The following is a 7134-nucleotide window of genomic DNA, read 5'->3' on the forward strand; positions in this document are numbered from 1 at the left end:
GAGTCTAAAACCAGGGCCTTGGGGACAGTGACAAAGGGCTCTGGAACCAGAGACTCTCTGGTTTGGAGCCAGGTCCCAGCTTTCCAGAAGGGTGACTTGTTCAGCTTTTCTGAGCTCAGTTTCCTCATCAGTAGAATGACGATAACAGTTCCTCCCTCACGAAGTTGTGGAAGGGTTTTAGCAATAAAATGTGAAGTGGGAGCACGAGGTAAGTGTGTTCTTTCTCTGCCTGAGTAAGCTGGGGCAGCCTGGAGAGGCCACGCAGCCCCCCTGGAAACAGAACTTGCTTTGAACACAGAAAGAAGGTAAGGGTGTTCTCAGAAACATGGATGGTCAAGGGACCCCATCCCATCCTTTCTTAGCCACGCTGCTTCCTTGTACCAGCCAACTGCTTCTGCTGAAATGATGCATCCCAGGCAGAGGAGGGAGGAAGCAGCAGGGCTGAAGTCATGACTGGGATGTTCAGCAGGCCGGCACACCTGAGAACAGGTGTGCGCGTGCGTGCATGCACCAGACAGGTGGGGCAGAGAGAGGCGGTGGGGAAGGGGAGCCGCAGAGGTTGGCAGGGTGTCAGCTCGCGTACCCCCACTAGAGGTTCAGCACTGAAGGCAGGGTGATGAGGATCGAGGTCTAGATACTTCCTGCCTAAAGTCGGATTTGTCCTGGAGACTGGCTGAGGTCAAGGCTGGCGACAAGGACCAGATTGCTCCAGCAATGGGGAGAAGAGGGCTGGAGAAACAGTGGACTTGGAAGGGCTCTACCAGATTTCAGCACTGAGACAGTAAATCTGCCAAGACCCGTGATCAGGGGCCATAATGACCTTCAAGGCACAGTGTTGAACTCAGGTACACAGTGAGGTTCAGGTACTAAATGATCAAGGTGGACCATGGCCAGTGTGCAGAGTGGATGTCAGTGCCTGCTAATTATCAGCCCTGTGTCCAGGGATCTGTCAAAGGACTTCGTAAGTACATAACTGTGGGTGCTTCAGGTAATGATTAATACATAGGACTTGTGGAATGTTCCATTTCCAAGACACACTTATCAAGCTAAATTTGTATTAAGCCTGTTAGACAGGAGGGGAGGTTACAAAAACCAGAGGAATCTTCTGAGAAAGGTAGCTATTTAATCACAACACTTATGATGCTTGACTTGAACATACTTAAACTGACCTAGACATCTAGAGAGGAAAAATACAAGCTGTATTTCTCTTACATACACCTTTGCCTTATCTTTGAGTTGAGAGATGATTTTTTAAAAATGATTTAGAGTTCTCAATAAATTTTTAGAATATTGACAAATAAAACAGTTGCTAACACCTATGAATCAACACAGAGCCTGGTTTCCTTCAGCAAAGCTGGGAGAAGATTTCAGTCACCCAACCAAGCCCCACCTGTGCCCCAAGCAAGGTCCCAGGAGGGGTGGGTATGCTCTTGTTTTGGCCTCTTGACCTCTTGAGCTCTCCCAGCTCTCCAACAGCAAAAGCCCCAAATAGGGTCACTTCCACTCCTGCAGCTGACTCCAGGCATTATCACCCAAACCAAGACTGAAAGGTCCCCAGTAACACGGCGGGAGTACAAATATTTATTTTTAAATAAATTACTTTTTTTCTGGCTTAATCAAAAAGCTTTTATAAGGTTTGATTTTAAACCACATGCAAATACAGTAATCTCTGACGGATTTGGCAAAGATTTATTTATTTTCTTCAATTTCTAGTTTTTTAAATGTAGACACAGATTTGCTTAGATTAACATTGATTCTCAGAGCCCCCAAAAGCTCAGCACAAAGGACGAGGTTAACTGATGAGGGGCCTGAAACAGATTGAGCAGGTGTCTCTGACAGAATGCTGACACGTCCCTGTCGCCCATCCGTTGGAAGTTGAAGCCATTACACTGTGAAAGCAAACACATTTTGGCATCTAAACTCTACTGTGGAGTTTGATTTGCACCTTGGTTTTCTAGTTCCTGCTTCGCAAAGAATAAATAGCAGAGTTCGGTGTAGCCTTTAGTAGACAATCTCCACCGTGTGCAACAGCCAGAGTCCAAGTCTCCATCAAAAGACACTGGTGGCCAGATGTTTTCCAATACGATCCCCAAGCCACTGGCCAGTGATGTGAGAGCAGCAGAGATGGAAGGAAAACGCTTAGAAATTCTGCTGAGAAAATGCCCCCTTTCTTCCTAAGACACACACTCCTCCTGCCGAGAGAGGCTGTGTGCTTTGTTTGGTGTTTAAAGATGTTTAAAGGCAGTTTTTTGGAGGCGGGGGTGGGGGGGATGTTTTCAGACCGACTTGTCCAATCCACTGTCCAATCTGAGTTTTTCTTCAAAAGGCTTTCAATTTCTTCTCTTCATATAATCTTCGGGCTGAGGGCTGTTTTTCCTCCAACACTGTGGGTGTCTAGTTCAGAAACTACTAGTATCTTGTGGGTCATCACAGTGAACACTGGGGGTGACATCATCTAGGTTCATGCTGGGCGTCCAGTAGAATTTGATCCACATCATAAGTGCAAACAGAAATTGAGGCTGCCTGGGCATATACCCAGAAAATGTGAAAACTCTAATTCAAAAAGATAAATGCACCCCAGTGTTCACAGCAGCACTGTTTACAATAGCCAAGACATGGAAGCAACCTAAGTGTCCATCAACAGATGAATGGATAAAGAAGATGTGGTACATATGTACAATGGAATATTACTCAGCCAGAAGAAAGAATGAAATAATGCCATTTGCAGCAACATGGATGGACCTAGAGATTATCATACTAAGTGAAGTAAGTCAGACAGAGAAAGGCAAATATCACATGATATCACTTATATGTGGAATCTAAAAAAATGATACAAATGAACTTATTTACAAAACAGAAAGAGACTCACAGACATAGAAAACAAACTTATGGTTACCAAAGTGGGAAGAGGGGAGAGGGATAAATTAGGAGTTTGGGATTAACAGATACAAACTATTGTACTATACATAAAATAGATAAACAATAAGGACCTACTGTATAGCACAGTGAACTATAATAACCTATAATAGAAAAGAATATGAAGAAGAATATATATACTTGTATAACTGAATCACTTTGCTGTGCACCTGAAACACTGTAAATCATCTATATTTCAATACCAAAAAACTTTAAAAACTAAAATTAAAAAAAAACAAGAAATTGAGGCTGGAGCTGTGCTCCGTTCCCATTACTGAGGTGCAGCTTCACCCAAGGGCCCTGCAGGTTCCCTTCCTGGAACCCCGGGATACCTGAGACTCTGGTGAGCTGGTCAGGCTCTGTGACAAGCAGGAATGAGACTTTGAGTTCATTACTTTTATCTTTTGCAATATACTTTATAAGTATTTTTAATAAAGGTAATATAGGGCTTCCCTGGTGGCACAGTGAGTTGAGAGTCCGCCTGCCGATGCAGGGGACATGGGTTTGTGCCCCGGTCCGGGAAGATCCCACATGCCGCGGAGCTGCTGGGCCCGTGAGCCATGGCCGCTGAGCCTGCGCATCCGGAGTCTGTGCTCCGCAACGGGAGAGGCCACAACAGTGAGAGGTCCACGTACAGAAAAAATAAATAAATAAAAATAAATAAATAAATAAAAATAAAGGTAATATAATATTGAAATAAAATTCAAGTCCAATTTGCTTCCCTCCTCCTTTGCCTTCTTTCACTTTTTTCCCCAGAGACAACCCCATGGAGTGTCCTCCAGTACACCGCTCTAAGCGTATATGTATCCATTGGCAATATATAGCGGTTTTTAAATTTTAAATAATTTGTATCATACTGTTTAAATTTTCTACAACCTGTTTCTTTTTCCTTCTCAGTGGTATGTTTTAGTGACCTATGTTTATAAGGTTAACACATAGAGACCTAGTTCATTTTTTAAATTGCTATTTTAATGTTCTTGGGCATATAAACTTTATTTTTTATTTCTCTCTGATGGGTTTTAGATTGTTCTTTTGGTAGCTGTCTCTTAGCACTTACCTGCAAGTTTCTCTAGAGGAGGACTTTCTAGGTCACAAGGGATGTAAATTTTCAGCTTTACTGGATATTGGTAATTTGACATCAAAACAATTGTATTCATTTTCACTCCCATTAGTAGAATATGCAAGTTCCTCTTCTCCACTTCCTTTCCAACGTCTCATATTGTCCGGTTTGACGTTTTGTAGACAATCAGAGGGATATAATGTGGCATATAATTTAATTTGTGTTTCTCTTAGTGAGGAGGAGGACATTTTGTGAATTTTGGTGATTTTGTTTGCCTTTTCTCCTTCCTCTTCATATTTTTTGTCCATTCTTAAAAACTGGGGGTTTTGTTTTGCTGCTTTTTATTTCCTTGTGTTTCTTAGATACTTTGCAATACATGTTACAAATATCTTCTCCTAGTTTGTGGCTTGTTTTTTCAATCAAATCTTTAAGCTAAACTTTAATTTTGGCATCACTGAAAAATTACATGCAAATTTCTAAGTCTTTTCCTTTACGATTCATACTTTCTGGCTTAAGAAATTCTGCTTAACTCAACGTCATGAAGATAATCTGTACATTTCCTTCTAATCATATAAAAGTTGTGCTTCACATATTTTGGTCTTTATTCTTTCTGGAACTTATCTGTGAAAAGAGTGTTCAATAAGGTTCTAATTTTATTTATTTACAGATAACTTTCTGATTGTGCAAACAATTCAGGCTCACTGTTAAAATTCAACTAATCATTTAACATATGAAGAAAGACATTAAAAGTCACCTGAAATCCTACTGCCCCAAGAGAGTCACCACTGATATTTTCAATATCATTTGTCAATAGTCCCCTCTTCCCCCCTTGATTATGATCCTGCAGCTGTCACACAGGGAGGGGACTTTCCTAGCATTCAAGTAAACTTAAAGAATTAATACTAGAGCATCACTACTCATCAGGGAAATGCAAATCAAAACCACAATGAGATATCACCTCACACCTGTCAGAATGACCATCAACAGGAAGACCACAAATAACAAATGTTGGCGAGAATGTGGAGAAAAGAGAACGCTCTCTGGTGTAGCTACTGTGGAAAACAGTATGGAGGTTTCTCAAAAAACTAAAAATAAAACTACCATACGACCCAGCAATTCCACTCCTGGGTATAAAGCTGAAAAAAATCAAAACACTAATTCAAAAAGATACATGTACCCAGTGTTCATAGCAGCATTATTTACAATTGCCAAGATATGGAAACAACCTAAGTGTACATCAACAGATGAATGGATAAAGAGGTTATGGCATATATATAAATGGAATACATATAAATGGAATACTACTCAGCCATAAAAAAACAATGAAATTTTGCCATTTGCAGCAACCTGGATGGACCTGGAGGGCATTATGCTAAGTGAAATAGGTCAGACAGAAAAAGACAAATACTGTAGAATATCACTTATATGTGTAATCTAAAAAATACAATAAACTAGTGAATATCACAAAAAAGAAGCAGGCCCACAGATACAGAGAACAAACTAGTGGTGACCAGCGGGGAGGGGGAGGGGCAATACCAGGGTGGGGGAGTGGGAGGTACAGACTGTTCGGTGTAAGATAGGCTCAAGAGAAATGCAAACCAAAACTACAATGAGGTATCACCTCACACTAGTTAGAATGGGTATCATCAGAAAATCTACAAACAACAAATGCTGGAGAGGGTGTGGAGAAAAGGGAACCCTCTTGCACTGTTGGTGGGAATGTAAATTGATACAGCCACTATGGAGAACAGTATGGAGGTTCCTTAAAAAACTAAAACTAGAATTACCATATGATCCAGCAATCCCACTACTGGGCATATATCCAGAGAAAACCATAGTTCAAAGAGACGCATGCACCCCAATGTTCATTGCAGCACTATTCACAATAGCCATGTCATGAAAGCAACCTAAATGCCCATCAACAGACTAATGGATAAAGAAGTTGTGGTACATATATACAATGGAATATTACTCAGCCATAAAAAGGAACGAAATTGAGTCATTTGTTGAGACTTGGATGGATCTAGAGACTGTCATACAGAGTGAAGTAAGTCAGAAAGAGAAAAACAAGTATGGTATGTTAACGCATGTATGTGGAACCTAGAAAAATGGTTCAGACGAACTGGTTGGCAGGGCAGAAGTTGAGACACAGATGCAGAGAACCAACGTAGGGACACCAAGGGGGGAAAGCCGCGGGAGTGTGGGGATGGTGGTGTGATGAACTGGGAGATTGGGATTGACATGTATACACTGATATGTATAAAACTGATGAGTAATAAGAACCTGCTGTATAAAAAAATAAAATAAAATTCAAAAAAAAAAAAGAGTCATGTACTGCAATGTTCATTGCAGCACTATTTACAATAGCCAGGACATGAAAGCAACCTAAGTGTCCATCAACAGATGAATGGATAAAGAAGATGTGGCACATATATACAATGGAATATTACTCAGCCATAAAAGGAAACGAAATTGAGTTATTTGTAGTGAGGTGGATGGACCTAGAGTCTGTCATACAGAGTGAAGTAAGTCAGAAAGAGAAAAACAAATACCGTATGCTAACACATATATATGGAATCTAAAAAAAAAAAAAAAAGGGTTCTGAAGAACCTAGGGGCAGGACAGGAATGAAGACGCAGACATAGAGAATGGACTTGAGGACACGGGGAGAGGGAAGGGTAAACTGGGACAAAGTCAGAGAGTGGCATGGACATATATACACTACCAAACGTAAGGTAGATCGCTAGTGGGAAGCAGCCACATAGCACAGGGAGATCAGCTCGGTGCTTTGTGACCACCTAGAGGGGTGGGATAGGGAGGGTGGGAGGGAGGGAGACACAAGAGGGAGGAGATATGGGGACATATGTATATGTATAGCTGATTCACTTTGTTATACAGCAGAAACTAACACAATATTGTAAAGCAATTATACTCCAATAAAGATGTTTAAAAAAAAAGATAGGCTCAGGGATGTATTGTACAACACAGGGAATATAGCCAATATTTTGTATTTACTGTAAATGGAATGTAACCTTTAAAATTATATTTAAAAAATTTTTTTAAAAACAGAATACTAGCTTTCTTTCTGCGTCAGTCAGACAAGGGTCCATACGGCATTGTTCTGGATTCCCATCATAACTTAAAGGGAAACTTTCACA

At 40.9% G+C, this 7134-nt stretch overlaps 1 pseudogene; it reads right to left on the bottom strand.

Moving 5' to 3' along the window:
* Window positions 1-1954: 1954 nt before the first annotated feature.
* LOC132435732 (BCL2/adenovirus E1B 19 kDa protein-interacting protein 3-like) lies at window positions 1955-4073 on the bottom strand (annotated as a pseudogene).
* Window positions 4074-7134: the final 3061 nt, after the last annotated feature.

This window comes from Delphinus delphis, chromosome 13 (genome assembly GCF_949987515.2).
Source record: "Delphinus delphis chromosome 13, mDelDel1.2, whole genome shotgun sequence".
NCBI classification, from domain to species: Eukaryota; Metazoa; Chordata; class Mammalia; order Artiodactyla; family Delphinidae; genus Delphinus; species Delphinus delphis.